The following is a 17,729-nucleotide window of genomic DNA, read 5'->3' as shown; positions in this document are numbered from 1 at the left end:
CCCACCTTCAATCTTTCCCAGGATCAGGGTCTTTTCCAATGAGTCAGTTCTTTGCATCAGGTGGCCAAAGTACTGATGCTTCAGCTTCAGCATCAGTCCTTCCAATGAATACTCAGGACTGATTTCCTTTAGGATGGACTGGTTGGATCTCCTTGCAGTCCAAGGGACTCTCAAGTCTTCTCCAACACCACAGTTCAAAAGCATCAATGCTTCCAGGTGCAGCTTTCTTTATAGTCCCACTCTCACATCCACACATGACTACTGGAAAAACCACAGCCTTGACTAGATGGACCTTTGTTGGCAAAGTAGAGTCTCTGCTTTTTACCAGTCTTTAAGGAACAAAAAGCACTGAATTAAAGAAAACAGACTTTTTCCTTTCAGTTTTATTGAGATACAGTTAACATACACTATTATATGAGTTTAAGGTGTGCAGTGTAATAATTGACTCATTGAAATGATTATTACAATACATTTAGTGAACATCTGTATCTCATATAGATACAAAAGAAAAGGAAAAAAAAAATCCTCCTGGTAAGCACTCTCAGGATATACACTCTTACTGAATTTCACGTTTAACATACATTAGTGTTAATTATGGGGCTTCCCTGGTGGCTCAGCAGTAAAGAATCCATCTACATTTCAGGAGATATGAGTCTGATCCCTGGATCAGGAAGATTCCCTGATCTGAGATTCAGCAAAGGTTAAAAATGATGCTTCCTTGAGTTCATCACAGTGCAAGAACTAGAATGAGTAAGAGCAGACAGAGGGGCTATCTGAAAGCCCAAAGAGGTAGAACAAATAGTAACAGAACCTCCTTACAGCAAATCAAGCCATTCCTAGAATGCAGTATTCAGCCCAGGGATTGGCTGGCACTTTAACGGCAGCTTTCTCTGCGTCAGAGGGTCAGTAAGATTGAGGCTCATAATGGAAGTGCCTGAAGTGGATTTCCCTAGTGATTCAGTGGTAAAGAACTCACCTACAATGCAAGAGAGGCGGGTCCAATCCCTGGGTTGGGAAGATCCACTGCAGAAGGAAATGGCAACCCACTACAGTGTTCTTGCCTGAGAAATCCCGTGGACAGAGGAGCCTGGTGGGACACAATCCACAGGGTCACAAATTAGTTACTAAATTAGCTACACAAATTAGCTACTAAATTAGGACACAAATTAGCTACTAAACAACAGTGTTAATTATATTTATCATGTTGTATGTTATGTTCATCCCAGGTACTTACTTACTTTATAACCAAAAGTCAGTTTTTTTGACCATCTTTATCCAGTTCCTCCTCCCTCCACCTCTTAACTCTGAGGAACCACAAAGCTGATCTTTTTCCATGAGTTTATTTATTTCTTCATTTCTGAAGTATAATTGACCTATAACACTATGTGTGTCCCCAATGCACAACAGAGTGATATATTTCTATGCATTACAAAATGATCACCAAGATAAGTCTAGTTACCATCCATTATCATGCAAAGTTAATAGTTTATTACAGGGATATTAAATCACATCATAAATTTCATGCTGTTGGTTTATTCATTTTGTAACTGGAAGGTTGTATTGATTAACCTCCCTTACTACTTCCGTTCTCTCTCCACCTACTTTCACTCTGGCAACCACCTCCTTGTTCACTGTATCTATGGCTTTGTTTCAGTTTCTGTAGGTTTCTTCATTTGTTTCTTAGATTCCAGATACAAGTGAAATCAAAGAGCTTTTGTCTTTCTCTGTATGACTTATTTCACTTAGTATAATACCCTCTAGGTCTCTCCATGTTGTTACAAATGACAAACCTTCTTCCTACTTTATGGTTGGGTAATATTCCATTGTACACATACTTACACAAAATTAAGTTATGAAGAAGACCATGGAAAAGTTGGCTTAAAGCTCATTCAGAAAACTAAGATCATGGCACCTGGTCCCATCACTTCATGGGAAATTGATGGGGAAACAGCGGAAACAGTGTCAGACTTTATTTTGGGGGGCTCCGAAATCACTGCAGATGGTGATTGCAGCCATGAAATTAAAAGACACTCCTTGGAAGGAAAGTTATGACCAACTGAGATACCATATTAAAAAGTAGAGACATTACTTTGCCAACAAACGTCCATCTAGTCAAGGCTATGGTTTTTCCAGTGGTCATGTATGGATGTGAGAGTTCGACTGTGAAGAAAGCTGAGTGCTGAAGAAGTGATGCTTTTGAACTGTGGTGTTGGAGAAGACTCTTGAGAGTCCCTTGGACTGCAAGAAGATCCAACCAGTCCATCCTGAAGGAGATCAGTCCTGGGTGTTCATTGGAAGGATAATGCTGAAGCTGAAACTCCAATATTTTGGCCACCTCATGTGAAGAGTTGACTCATTGGAAAAGACCCTTATTCTGGGAGGGATTGGGGGCAGGAGGAGAAGGGGACGACAGAGGATGAGATGGCTGGATGGCATCACCGACTAGATGGACATGAGTTTGGGTAAATTATAGGAGTTGGTGATAGACAGGGAGGTCTGGCATGCTGCAATTCATGGGATCGCAAAGAGTCAGACACGACTGAGCAACTGAACTGAACTTAACTGAATACTATAAAAATTAAAAAAAAAATCCCAAGGTTAATTTAACATTCTGTGATAATTATCTCCAATCAAAATACATGAAATTTAAAATGGAAACATAAAAACAGAACTAGATTTTTAAAAAAATAACCATTTGACAATAACCTAAAATTTTCTCACTAACATTTAGGAGAAAAAGAATGTCAAATGTATATTTATGGTTTGATAATTTTAAAAATTAGAGATTTCATTGAGTAGTAATCATTTACTTTGGTCAAATATATTTTATTGTGGAAACCATATCATTTGAGATCTAAAGTCATTTTACTGAAGAGTATTTCTAGAATTTGCTCCTAGGGATAACCCACTAGGCCATACAACAGATGATTTTCCTAAAAACACATTATGACTACAGCTTGGTTTAGTCTCCTCTTTCTGAAAAGCCAGGCAATAATGACATAATACAGATCACTTGCAGAAATACTTAAGACAATACTGCATGAAGGAAAACCCCTTAACTGTTATTATATTTAAACTAATATGTTTTGGTTCTAGTATTCTGAACCATTTGTTTTCCTTAACTAAATGCTCAGCCATTAATCTGTAAGAACACTAATGTTTTTTCTTACGGTATTTGAGGTACATAGTACCTCAAAGTAAAATTTTTGACACAGTATGCAGAATTCTCAAAGTTTTCCTATGACAATCCTCTCCTGAAATTATGCTGAGGAAAGGGTTTAACAGGTATGAATTGAAAGCTGGGGAGGAAAAACCACTTCAGTTCAGTCACTCAGTCGTGTCCAACTCTTTGCAACTCCATGGACTGCAGTATGCCAGGCTTCCCTGTCCATCACCAACTCCCAGAGCTTGCTCAAACTTATGTCCATTGAGTTGATGATGCCATCCAACCATCTCCTCCTCTGTCATCCCCTTCTCCTCCCACCTTCAATCTTTCCCAGCATCAGGGTCTTTTCCAATGAGTCAGTTCTTCACATCAGGTTGCCAAAATATTGGCGTTTCAACTTCAGCATGAGGATTGAATATTCAGGATTGATTTCCTTTAGGAGTGACTGTTTGGATCTCCTTGCAGTCCAAAGGATTCTCAAGAGTCTTCTCCAACATCATAGTTCAAAAGCATCAATTCTTCAGCGTTCAGCTTTCATTATGGTCCAACTCTCACATCCATATATGACTATTGGAAAAACCATTGCTTTGATTAGATGGACCTTTGTTGGCAAATAATGTCTCTGCATCTTGATATGCTGCCTAGGTTGGTCATAGCTTTTCTTCAGAGGAGCAAAAGTCTTTTAATTTTGTAGCTGCAGTCAACATCTGCAGTGATTTTGGAACCCAAGAAAATAAAGTCTGCTACTGTTCCTACTGTTTCCCCATCTACTTGCCGTGAAATGTTGGGACCAGATACCATGATCATAGTTTTCTGAATGTTGAATTTTAAGTCAGATTTTTCACTCTCCTCTTTCATTTTCATCAAGAGGCTCTTTAGTTCATCTTTGCTTTCTGCCATAAGGGTGGTGTTATCTGCATATCTGAGGTTATTGATATTTCTCCCAGCAATCTTGATTTCATCTTGTGCTTCATCCTGCCTGGCATTTTGCATCATGTACCCTGCATATAAGTTAAATAACCAGAGGGACAATATACAACCTTGATGTAATCCTTTCCCAATTTGGAACCAGTCTGGTGTTTCATGTATGGTTCTAACTGCTACTTGATCTGTGTAAAGATTACTCAATGGGCAGGTAAAGTGGTCTGGTATTCCCATCTCTTTAAGAATTTTCCATAGTTTGCTGTGATCCACAAAGTCAAAGGCTCTGGTGTAGTCAATAAAGCAGAAGTAAATATTTTTATGGAATTCTCTTGCTTTTCCTATGATCCAACAGATATTGGCAATTTGATCTCAGGTTCCTCTGCCTTTTCTAAATTCAGCTTGAACATCTGGAAATTCTCAATTCACATACTGTTGAAGACTCACTTGTAGAATTTTGAACATTAAGTTGCTAGTGTGTGCTATGAGTGCAATTGTGCAATAGTTTGAACATTCCAGGGTATTGCCTTTTTTTGGTTTGGAAAGAAAATTGACCTTTTCTAGTCCTGTGGTCTCTGCTAAGTTTTCCAAATTTGCTGGCATATTGAGTGCAGCACTTTCACAGCATCATCTTTTAGGATTTGAAACAGCTCCACTGGAATTCCATCACCTCCACTAGCTTTGTTCGTAGTGATGCTTCCTAAAGCCCACTTGACTTCAGACTCCAGGATGTCTGTCTCTAGATGAGTGATCACACCATCATCATTATCTGGGTCATTAAGATCTTTTTTGTATAGTTCTTCAGTGTATTCTTGCCACCTCTTCTTAATATCTTCTGCTTCTGTTACGTCCGTACCGTTTCTGTCCTTTATTGTGCCCATCTTTGCATGAAATGTTCCCTTGGATGTCTAATTTGCTTTTTTTTTTCATTTATTTTTATTAGTTAGAGGCTAATTACTTTACAATATTGTAGTGGGTTTTGTCATACATTGACATGAGTCAGCCATGGAGTTACATGTGTTCCCCATCCCGATCCCCCCTCCCACCTCCCTCCCCATCCCATCCCTCTGGGTCTTCCCAGTGCACCAGGCCTGAGCACTTGTCTCATGCATCCAACCTGGGCTGGTGATCTGTTTCACTATAGATAATATACATGTTTTGATGCTGTTCTTTTGAAACATCCCACCCTTGCCTTCTCCCACAGAGTCCAAAATTCTGTTCTGTACATCAGTGTCTCTTTTTCTAATTTGCTTTAAAAGACCTCGAGTCTTTCCCATCCTATTGTTTCCTATTCTATTGATCACTTAGGAAGGCTTCCTTATTTCTCCTTGCTAGAGTTCCAAAGAAAAACAAGGGGAGTAAAAAAGCCTTCCTAAGTGATCGTTGCAAAGACATAGAGGAAAACAATAGAATGAGAAAAGATACATATTGCAGTTAGCAAGAGGAAATGCATGCTGCTCAGTTATTACCTGTGTGATTCTTTGAATCTACCATGTTCCTCTGTCTGTGGGATTTTTTAGGCAAGAATACTAGAGCTGGGTTGCCATTTCTTCCTCCAGGAGGTCTTCCCAACCTAGGAATCAAACCCCCAACTCCTGAGTCTCCTTCATTGGCAGGTGTATTCTTTACCACTAAGCCACTAGAGAAGCCCAAAAGAAAATAGTCCTATCACAAATTGCTACTATATTCTGGAGCCATATTTCCAATTACATTTTTGCTATTAACACTTTTTTCCAGGTTGCTTAGTTCTGCACGTACGTGAAATAGTTCCTCAACTGTGTGTGTGTGTGTGTGTGTGCGTGCATGTGTATATGTATTTTATAATGTACCTGATGATTCCACAACTATTTTTTCTTTCAGGACTCCATGGCTGTGCTGGGCTGTGCTATGCTAATTGCTCAGTTGTATCCGACCCTTTGCAGCTCCGCCAGGCTCCGCTGTACATGGGGATTCTCCAGGCAAGAATACTGGAGTGGGTCGTCATGCCCTTCTCCAGGGGATCTTCCTAACCCAGGGATCAAACCCTGGTCTCCCACATTGCAGGAAGACGCTTTACCAGCTGAGTCCCTGAGAAGCCCATGAATACTGGAGTGCGTAGCCTTTCCCTTCTCCAGGGCATCTTTCTGACTCAGGAGTCGAACTGAGGTCCCCTGCATTGTAGGTGAATTCTTCACCAGTTGAGCTACCAGGGAAACCCCTGGGACACCATTATGGACCGTTATTTCCCCACATATTTTGAGATATCTTTATTGTGTGGATATCTGTGGATATTCTTGGAATAAAGAAGTCCTCTAGAGAAGACTTTGTTTGCTTTACTATGTACCAGGCTTACAGACAACCAAGAAATATTTTAAAGTAACTCCTTGCCTCCAGGATTGCTGGATCTGAGGATACTTTGTATTTGGATAGAAACTCACATGTGGTTTGCAGTTGTAAATTTTCTAAGTTTTGCTTTGTTTTCTCCTACTTTCCAACTATTCACTGTTTGATACAGGTGATTTCTTGTGGCATTTCCCTGTGGATACAGTTTTATTCTAGTTTACCTTTTAAATAAGGATTTCAGATTTGAATTTTGTAGCTTTATGTTACCAACTCCTTTCATTATCTCTACATGGGAAGGGCCCTAAAAATCTAAATTGCTTAGATTTTTAGTTATCCACAGGACAGCTAGCAGCTTCTTAAACATTTGCTTTTCTGGATTTCAAGTTTTGCATATTTGGTATCAGTATTTCTCTTATGTCCTGTTCAGTGATATAAAGAGCCATTTTCTGACATATTTAATATTTTGCAACAGAATAGATATTCAGACTTTCTTGTTTATTGTATTCATGCAGTGATTCATCCTTGCTGATTCTAGCATGGTTGGGATATTGTCCTGATTCTTAGTCAAAAAAGTCTATAACTTAATTCACAAAATGTCAGTGCCTCATTTAAAAAAAAATCTAATAGCCTTTGTTGTTGTTTACTTTCTCAGTCCTGTCTGTAGCTTTGCAGCCCCATGGACTGCAGCACACCAGGTTTCTCTGCCCTTCACTATCGCCCTGAGTTTTCATTAAAGTTAGACAGATATGTATAACACTGATTTAGAACTCCTAGTATAGAAAATGGTACTCTCTTAGAGTTTAAATGGTATCTTTGTCTATACATTCTAAATCTATAATCCATTTGTTTTTGTTGAATCCCAACAGACAATTGGATGTCTTAGGAACACGTCCAATAAAACAATGCCAAATATATAAATTCCTTCCCATATAGACATGCAAACAAACACATATACACCTCAAACCTAAACTATTTGTACTGAACTAGAAGTTTATTGGTTAACCAGTTTCCATTAAAAGGCAAAAAAAAAAAAAAAAAAAAAAGATAAGAAAAAATTCTCAAAGAGTTTAAGTATCTTAAGCAGTGCCCACACATGGTCAAATGGTTAAAACTCACTTTCAAAGTATACAAACTTCAGACTAGGCTTTCCTTCCCAAATCCAAGATAATCTGTGCAGTGATTGAAAGATTATGCCTTTATTAAATATTTATCTATTGAGATCCTTAGACTGTGGTATAAGTACTCATTTGTTTTGCCAGTTAAACAATCAACCAACTCCAGCAGATATAGTTCACTGATTACATAGGATGAGTGGTAAATTTGAAGCTTTATCTAGTGTCCAAATATTTTATTGAATAAATTAACTTTTTCCCTGTTGAACTTATTTGGAGGTAAGCACCAGTATTTATTATAAGTCTGGTGTGCTTCATTCCATAGGGTTGCAAAGAGTCAGATGCAACTTAGTGACTGAACAACAACAACAAACCAGCAAGCTGAGATAGACGGAGGCTGTTAGCTAAAGAGAGACAGAGATGGAGAGACAGAGAGAAGGAAAGAAAAAGAGCAAATCAGCTGGCAGTAAAACAAGAAAAGCCCATTTATGATTCCCAATCTAGATCTCCTACCCCATCAATGACATCTATCTTGCTACTAAATGTTTGGAAGGACCTTATCCAAATGATCAGTGGATATTTCAAAATTACTCAGAGTGTTTCTGTTGCCGAAAGTGTTGTTGCTTATAATAGAGAAAAACACTGACTATATGATATGGATGTCAGATAGTGGTCATTTGATGGAAATGATGCACTTAATTTTTTTCTGCATTAAATGGAAGACAAGAGGGGAAAATATGAAGTACATAAATAAATATGATTACGTCAAAACAATTATAGAACACTATGGAGGATTTAACTAATGAGTTTGTAATTACTCAACCATAACATTTTAATTAAGGTTTTAATTTGAAAATATGATTGGTTACTCACAAGGGTCTTTAAACTTTTTTGCTATAATTTAATTAATTAACCCAAAGTAATAGTTAAGATTCCTTTAGCAAATGAGCCTAATAATTTGGAAGAAAATAGTATCATCAGTGGGATCATAGGTTAACACAAAATACTATTAAAAGTACTAATATAGAATTCTATTACATTTGAAATATATCCTACTACAGTTCATTAAATATGTAACACTGTTTTGAAAAGAGAAACTATGTGTTTAAACAAGCTAAAAATAATCTCCTTCACAATATTTTTATATCTCTATTACTGTTTTAAGAATGAATGTTTATAAGGTGGACATTTGTAAGGCAGATGACACCACCCTTATGGCAGAAAGCGAAGAGGAATTAAACAGCCTCTTGATGAAAGTGAAAGAAGAGAGTGAAAAATCTGGCTTAAAACTCAACATTCAAAAAACGAAGATCATGGCATCCAGTCCCATCACTTCATGGCAAATGATGGGGAAACAATGGAAACAGTGAGAGACTTTATTTTGGGGGGCTCCATAATCACTGCAGATGGTGACTGCAGCCAGGAAATTAAAAGACACTTGCTCCTTGGAAGAAAAACTATGACCAACCTAGACAGCATTTTAAAAAGCAGAGACATTAGTTTCCTGACAAAGGTTCATCTATCAAAGCTATGTTTTTTCCAGTAGTTGTGTATAGATGTGAGATTTTAACTCTAGGGAAAGCTGAGCACCAAAGAATTGATGCTTTTGAACTGTGGTATTGGAGAAGACTCTTGAGAGTCCCTTTGACTGTGAGGAGATCCAACCAGTCCATCCGAAAGGAAATCAGTCCTGAATATTCATTGGAAGGACTGATGCTGTAGCTGAAGCATCATTACTTTGGCCACCTGATGCGAAGAACTGACTCAGTGGAAAAGACCCTGATGCTGGAAAAGATTGAGGCAGGAGGAGACGGGGATAACAGAGAATGAGATGGTTGGATGTCATCACCGACCTGATGGACATGAGTTTGAGCAAACTTTGGGAGATGGTGGTGGACAGGGAAGCATGGCGTGCTGCAGTCCATGAGGTTGCAAAGAGTCTGACACGAATGAGTGACTGAACTGAACTGGTTTCTGTTTAAATAAGTGTTTTGTCTCTCTCTTACTGTCTCCCACTTATTTTCATTAAATATCTTTATATTACTACTATCCATATCCATAGATAATTTGGAGAGCTCAGATTTTGAGAAAAAAACCATGAAATAATTTTGCATGTCACTAGATTCCAATCATTTTCATATACTCTTAACTTGCTGGTATATCCATGGAACAATGGAACACATGCAAATTTAAGTAAACAAGGAAACAATAATAAAGCTCAGAGTTTAATGTTCATTAAATGTTGACTATACACGCATTGTTTTCTGATATATTAAAGATATAGGACTGGAATTTAGTGCTTGGTAGGAGCAGTAAAGTTGAAATGTGGCACTGGATTGAGGAAGAAGTTAGTCCAAACCATTTGAATCTCAACAGGCAGAGTATCCTCTTTTCTACAATGAAGGCAAGGGTAATAAAGTCAAGTCTCCATTATATTTTTCCCTTTGGCAAAATATTTCAGGACTATTTTACATGTAAATTCTGGGCTATGTAGACAACAACTGATTTACCTGTTAAAAGTAATTCTAATTTTTCCACGAGGCTTCCCTGGTGGGTCATATGGTAAAGAATCTGCCTGCTACGCAGAAGACCCAGGGTCCATCCCTGGAGAAGGGAATGGCTACCCACTCCAGTATTCTGGACTGGAGAATTCCACAGAGGAGCCTGGTGGGCTATAGTCCTCGGGGTCACAAAGAGCCAAGCATGACTGAGCATCTAAGCACAGCACACAGCACATACACGTATATCCAAACACACATGCCACACACCTGAGACACTGCAAATCAGCTGCACTTCAATTAAACAGTACATCTGTAATTAAATATTTTTCCACAAGGAAATCTCCAGAGCTGAATAGCTTATTGCCAAATTCTACCAAACATTTAAGAGAACAATAATGCTAATTCTATACAGATTCTTTCCAGAAATTGCACAGGATATGCTCTTTTTCTTGATTGCAGTGATGGTTTCACAAGTATCTACATATGTCAAAACTTATAAAAGTTTACACTGTAAATATATGTACAGTTTATTATATGTCAATTATATCTCAATGATCTGTTTTTAAAGGGTTTAAAATTTTATGTTCCCAATAAATAGGCAACAGACAATTTCCATCATAAATGTCTAGCATTTAGTAAAAATGCAAATAGAAATATTGGAAATAAAGAAATAATACTTTATGTCAAATTGATCACTTTTTATTTCTTTAAAATCTTTATGCTTGCTTTATTCCTAACACCTGTTAATCACTTATTTGCTATGTAATATTGCTTATAACTCAGACTAATTTCAAAATCCATTCAAAAGGAAAGAACTGAATATCTACTGAAATAACATTTTGCAATATTTTGCTTTTAATAATTTTTATTTCTCCACATCTGATGAGGTTCAGATTAAAACTGACAGTCCAATGCATATTAGAGTAGATTATTACCTGAAATTTGGAAAGTATATAATGGATTTTGATTTCTTCATGGCCTTGAGTTTCCTGAACAAAAACTTTAAAAAGTTAAAAGAAAGTGATTATTGAGTAAAGAATTAGGAACTAACTTCTACAATGACAGACAAATTGACTAAAGGAAACATGTGTATTTATATATATGCAATCATTTTGGATACATACTGCATTTTCCATCTGCCTTCCTTTTGAGTAGAAGGACATGGCATAAAAGCATGCAGTAAAAATCCAAAGGTATGAACCATTTTAGATATATTCATATAAACTTCTCAGCAATTAAGTTAGTAGGCATATAATAGAAAATATCTATATTTTTCTTTTTTTTAAGAAAATATCTATATTTTTCAAACTTTTGGGTCTATGAATAGAACAGAATTTAGAATGAGTATACACTCTAAAGTCTTTACTGGTAAATTGTATATATTTGTATTGCAGGATGATTAGGCCTCACAGGGAGGTAGCTGATAAGAATACTTCTTTGAGGGCTGAATTTATAGATAAAATTTCAGTGCTGAATATAGATTCTGGGACTATTACCCTTCTCTAAAATACTTCTCAAATATGACACAAAATTACACCAATTAGAATTTTATAGGGTTTAACAAGCCAATATCCACCCCCAATCTCTACTCACAGAGCAGTGCCATCAATGGTCAATGAAGTTCTTTCTGAATTTAGACCAGATTCAATTAAGGGATTAGAGGCTCTCAATTTAAGGACTGGGGCTCTTGGATTATTTAACAAGAATCCAGCTAGAGAAAACATGAGTGGGCAGTTTATATGGAGTAGAATTGGAAAAGTGAAGAACAAAATATAAATTTCAAGCACCTTGCATTTTGAATAAAGGCCAATACTGATGACATTCTCTAGTGCAGAATATACTTGAAGAGTCAATATGTAAGAGACATCAGATGCTTGACAAATTCAAACACAAGAAATTTTTAAACAGTTAAGGGTGGAATAAAGGCATGCAAGTAATTGGAAAACAGTAAAAATGAGTTTTAAATATATGTTAAGGGGCCAACCAAGCTCTAGTAACTGCTTTATAAATATATTTTCTGATTCTGAACTTATACAGTTTGTTCCCTCTACATTCCTTCTATACCCGAATAATGCATTACATTAAGCTCAGTTTTGACACATGTGTTTATCTATCCACTCAATTAATAAATATTGAGAAATGATAATGCCTCAAGCACTGCTCTAAATTCTGGAGTGATAGAAATGAAAAAGAAAAAAAAAAGTAACTAAAGTGATTTTCCTCATGGATCTTATTTCTAGTGGAAACTGTTATGGGGGGGGGACCAGCACTTAGTCTGTACATCAAATGGAGAAGGTCTTTGAGATAACTTCACCCACCTAGGACATAGGTGGGCTAATACACCTTTTGAAGGGCATGCCTCTGTGTGGGTATGTGTGAGAGAAACCCCTGAGTATAACAATTGTATCACAGACTCTACAAGCTTAACTAGATTTAATTCCATCTTTGAATCTTTGCACTCATACAGATCTCCCTTCTCCACCTCAGGAAAAATTCTCTCTGGCTTAACAGTTAGGATCAGAGCTGCAGTTAGGGGTATGCATCATTTAGGTCCAGAGAAATTCTGAGCAAGAGTGCCCCTTTTAGAGTTAAGAGGTTGTCCGTGGCTCCAGCCACCATTTAAGAAATCCTTCCAGCTGAATAAAAAATAAAATAACACACACACACACACACACACACAGAGGAATTCTCTGCAGATTCCTTGAAATAAACGTCTTGAAACAGATAGAGATACATACAGTTTCAGGCACCTTTAATGTATCAGAGCACCTTAGATAAGGCAACTGTATATCTCTGTACATTTGGCTCAGGACATAGTAAGAACAGTAGTGTCACACTGGTAAGGGCTGAGGCTCCTCAGAGATCTGGACACCAACTTCAATAAAGATGCCAAAGACTCAGTTTTTACCTCTGATGCTCCCAGACCTCTACATCTACTCAGATATTTCAACTGGCTTTTTGTATGTAAGGCTCTGTTAAGCAACATTAATGTTTGCTTATTATTTAATAATAGGGAAAATCCTATTTCCCCTTATGTACTTAAAAGAAAATTCAGAGAAGGTGAATAAGAAACAACGCACAAACAGGGAGATTTCAAACCCAAAAGCAGTATGAAACTCAGAAACATGACACGATGGGATGACTATAAAGCAGTAATAACGAAATAGATTAACATTAGCAATAATTGGTTATTGCAATAGGGGTTCCCAGAAGCCAGGAGATGGGTTATGAGTGTCACATGAGCTAAAACTTATTTTTTCTTTATAAATTATGCCATGGATAAAGTAAGTTCTTACTAATATATAGTAACCTTAAACCTTATTTTGTTCAAGATATCAGCATTTTAGTGTTCAGAACAAAAGGACTTTACTGAAATAGGTCACAAGCAAATCTTTAATTTTTGTAATAAAAATAGAATATCTAGATTAGTCACCATTTGCTCCCATTCTCTCATATTGGTCCACAAGAAAAATAAATGTCTCTCTCCTGACATTTAAAGAAATAGTGCATCCTACTGAGTGCTTTCCTTTTTCAATCAGCATTCTTCTACAGACTTCCTTCATCAGATTAGTCAGCAGTGGTCTCCTGATGAAGAACTACAGATAACAGTTTTCTTTTATTTGAGCCCACCGGGAAGAGAATGCATTTGTGCAGCTGTTTTTAGGCACAGGAAGCTCACTGTGGGTGATCATACAAATGTTCATTATTACCATTTGGTATAATAATTTGGCAAATTGGGCTCATGCACTTTCTTGCAAGGCCATTTTGACATCTATAAAAGATGAAAATGTTCTTTAAGGAAACCAGGACACCATTTCATACTTAAAAATAAAAACATCTTAAAAAATAAAATTAGATTATACTTCTGTGCATTAGTGAATAATTTTGACATTAAAAAATACATACTTATTTTAATTTTTTCTGCAACTAATATACAGCAAAAAAAAAAAAAAAAGAATAACTGTGTTGCTCTTTTCAATCTCAGATGCATTTTAGTTGTAGTAAAAGACAATTTTTAACAGGAGGTCTTTAACATGCAGACTGAGGCTGACAGGTGCCTGATCTACATGCATTTTGAAAACAGTGGAATGGGGGAAATAAAAGTATTCTTATTTTTAAATTATTTTGATTTTATTGTCATTTCTCTGATTCTCTTAAATAATTTTGCTCACATTTATCAAACAGTTTTTGAAATATCTTCTATTTTTCTGAATTTAATTATAAAACAAAGAATGTGTCTTCTACATTTTTTTCATGCAAAAATAAAGTAATAGAAAATACTCAGAGGTATTTAATCTCATCCACAGTGTTTTACAATCCTAGAGTTAGTGAAACACTGAAGTTCTAGACATGCCTGGATGAAAAAAAGAAAACCTAGGGTGCATGGTGACTGTGGTAGCCCTTGAACTAAAATGTCCCTTAATGAACTACAATTTCTGGTATTTACCTTGTTTTGTGGTCTCTCGCAACAGCGAAAGTGATCTGGCCCTAAGATTCACTTTAACCACGGAGAGAGCAGGCGTAACATAGAGCCAGGTTTGGGACTAAAGTTCAAGAAGGCATGGTCTTTTGGGAACCTTGAGCTGTCCAATAAGAAGTACAGCTTCTCAGTTGCAGATGCATAAGGATAGAGTGTGTGGAAAAGCCAAATGGAGAGGAAGAGGCCCTGAAATGTATATCTTCCCTGAGAAGAAGATCCCCTTGAGAAGGAAATGGCAACAGAAGAGCCTTGCTGGTTGCAGTCCATGGAGTCACAGAGAACTGAACATACTGAGAGACTGATCACATACACACAACAGTTCCTTACTGTACTAATGAACACTAAATTTGTGGTGAACTCGGAAACCAATCATCAAAGCTGTAATCCATGAGCATTGCCATAGCAAAGGAAGCCAGGTAACATTGACTTTTGGCTCATTTACATGGCTAATATTATTTTGTCTTTTAAACAGCCCTAACACAGAGCCACTAATAATATTATGTTAATTTTCCTGTGGCTCAGATGGTAAAGAATCTACCTGCAATGCAGGAGACCTGGCTTCAATCCATGGGTTGGGAAGATCCCTGGAGAAGGTAATGGCAATCTACTCCAGTATTCTTGCCTGGAGAATTCCATGGACAGAAGAGCCTGGCAGGCTACAATCCATGGGGGTCACAAAGAGTCGGACATGGCTGAGCAACTACTTTATCAGGTATTTATCAGTTGCAGGTAACAGGTATTAGACATGTTGGGCTTTTCAGGTGGTGCTAGTGGTAAAGAACCTACCTGCCAATGCAGGAGATATGAGACATGGGTTTGATCCCTGGGTCAGGAAGGTCCCTTGGAGAGGGCATAGCAGCCAACTCCAGTATTCTTGCTTGGAGAATCCCATGGACAGAGGAGTCTGGTGGGCTACACTCCATAGGGTTGCATAGAGTTGGGCATGACTGAAGCGACTTAGCATGCACAATTAGCACACATGCATTAGACGTGTTGAACATATACTGTATTTTCAAAACACAGTGAAAGTCATTCATATATGCATAAAGCAGAAGAGATCATATATTCTGCTTAAAATTTTCTAGTAACTTTGCTTATTACTCAAAGTTAAATCCAAATCCTTACCTTGACTTGCAAGGTTCCGAATGATCTGCTTCTCTGCAAGCTCTCTGCTTTCATTCCTAGTCTCTCCTCTAATGTACCCCTATTCTTATCTCCATTTTCTCCCACTAATTTTCTATCAGTACTGGAATAGTAATGTATTTGTGCTTTAGGACTAATGGCTCTTGCAGTTTCTTCTACCAAAAACAGTAACTAATGAAATCTCTGAGTTCCTAGTAGGTGCTAGGCACTGACTTTTAAGTTCTTAATCAATTAATACTCTAAGAAATCTATAAAATGTGCTGCCCATCTGGAGAAAGAGATGGCAGAGAAAATTATGAACCTTGCTAAGATAATACAGCAAATGAAAGAACCAAATTTTGAATGCATCTGTCTGGTTAAGACTATCAACGCTAAGTATCATAGTGCCACTGCCTAAAACACTCTTCTGCCAGATATATACATAGCTAGTTTCTCAACCTTCTTCAGGTTTTGCTCAGATGACTTCTTATCAGAGTGGTCTCTTTCCTAACTTTATATAAAATAGAACCTCGCCATCTATGTACACATGTCCTGCATTACCTTTCTTCACAGCATGCGTGCATGTTGTCACTTCAGTTGTGTCTGACTCCTTGCAACCCGATGGACTGTAGACCACCAGTCTCCTCTGTCCATGCAATTCTCCAGGCAAGATACTGGAGCAGGCTGCTATTTCTTACTCCAGGGGATCTTCCCAACCCAGGGATCAAACTCATGTCTCTTATGTCTCCTGCATATGCAGGCAGGGTCTTTACCAATTGCACAACCTGGGAAGTCATTCTTCATGGCACCAACTGTTATCTACTACATAGTATATTTATTTGTTCATTGTTCATCTCTCCTCCCACTATAAAGTAAAAGGCAGAAGTCACTGCTGATTTCCAGCGCCAAGAAAAGTGCCTGACAAATAACTGAAACACAGTGGTCAAATGAAAAAAAAAAAAAAAAGAATAGAAGAGTCAGGATTAGAATCCCCTTTGCAGTCTGAATCAAGTTTGACCATCTCTGTTCCGTTATTTATCTTCTATCACTACTGCAAACTATTATTCAAATATTAATTTACATTTACATTTTCAGGTATGCACATTTACTTTTCGTGATGCACACAGATTTTAAGATCTTTGAGTATAGAATTTAATTTATTTTTTTCTATACCCATACATCATGCTTGTATCCCACAAGACAGTGGAGTAGAAGGATGTGTGCTCATCTTCTCCTGCAAGACCTCCAAAATTACAACATGCTGCTGAACAATCATTGACAGGAGAATGTTGGATCCCACCAGAAAAAGATATCCCACATCCAGGGGTAAAGGAGAAGCCCCAGAAGGTCATAGGAGGGGTAAAATTGCATTTAGAATCAAACCCCATACCCACCAGAGATGCTCAGAGGGCTCAAACAAAACCTTGTGCACACCAGGAGACCCCACAGAGACTGAACCAGATCTGCCTTTGAGAGTTTAAGTATCTCCTGCTGAGGTAGGGGTCAGTAGTGGCCTGCCGCAGAGGCAGGGGCTCTGGGTGCAGCAGACCTGGCTGGGGCATAAGCCCTTGTGGAAGAGATCACCATTAGCCCCAGCACAGAGCTGTCAGATCTTACACAGGACTGGGGAAACAGACTGTTGGAGGGCACAAACAAAACCTTGTGTTCACCAGGACCAGGGAAAAGGAGCAATGAACCCACAAGAGAGTGACCCAGACTTGCCTGTGAGTGTCCAGGAGTCTCTGGCAGAGGCGTGGGTTGGCAGTGGCCTGCTGCAGAGTTGGGGGCACTGAGTGTGGCAGTGCATGGGACCTTTTGAAGGAGCTCACTATTATCTTCATTAACTCTACCATAATTTGGTATCAGGTCAAACAAGAGGGAGGGAACACAGCCCAGCCTGTCAACAGATTTGGAATAAAGATTTACTGAGCATGGCCCCGCCCATCAGAAAAAGACCTAGTTTCCCAGTCAATCTCTCCTATCATGAAGCATCCATAAGCTTCTTACCCTTAACCCTCAGAAGGGAGACAGAATGAAAAGCACAATCACAGGAAACTAATCAAACTGATTGCATGGCCCACAGCCTTGTCTAACTCAATGAAACT

The 17,729-nt window shown here is 37.9% G+C and overlaps 1 long non-coding RNA gene across 1 annotated transcript in view; it reads right to left on the bottom strand.

Moving 5' to 3' along the window:
• Window positions 1-982: 982 nt before the first annotated feature.
• The window catches only part of LOC139036247 (uncharacterized), a 155,408-nt gene continuing 138,661 nt past the window's right edge, over window positions 983-17,729 (bottom strand). Inside the window, exon 3 of the long non-coding RNA XR_011488951.1 lies at window positions 983-1,087. This is a non-coding gene — a long non-coding RNA (uncharacterized lncRNA). The remainder of the gene's footprint in view (window positions 1,088-17,729) is intronic.

This window comes from Odocoileus virginianus, chromosome 8 (assembly GCF_023699985.2).
Source record: "Odocoileus virginianus isolate 20LAN1187 ecotype Illinois chromosome 8, Ovbor_1.2, whole genome shotgun sequence".
Lineage (NCBI taxonomy): Eukaryota > Metazoa > Chordata > Mammalia > Artiodactyla > Cervidae > Odocoileus > Odocoileus virginianus.
This window is presented reverse-complemented; position numbering and strand designations above follow the sequence as displayed.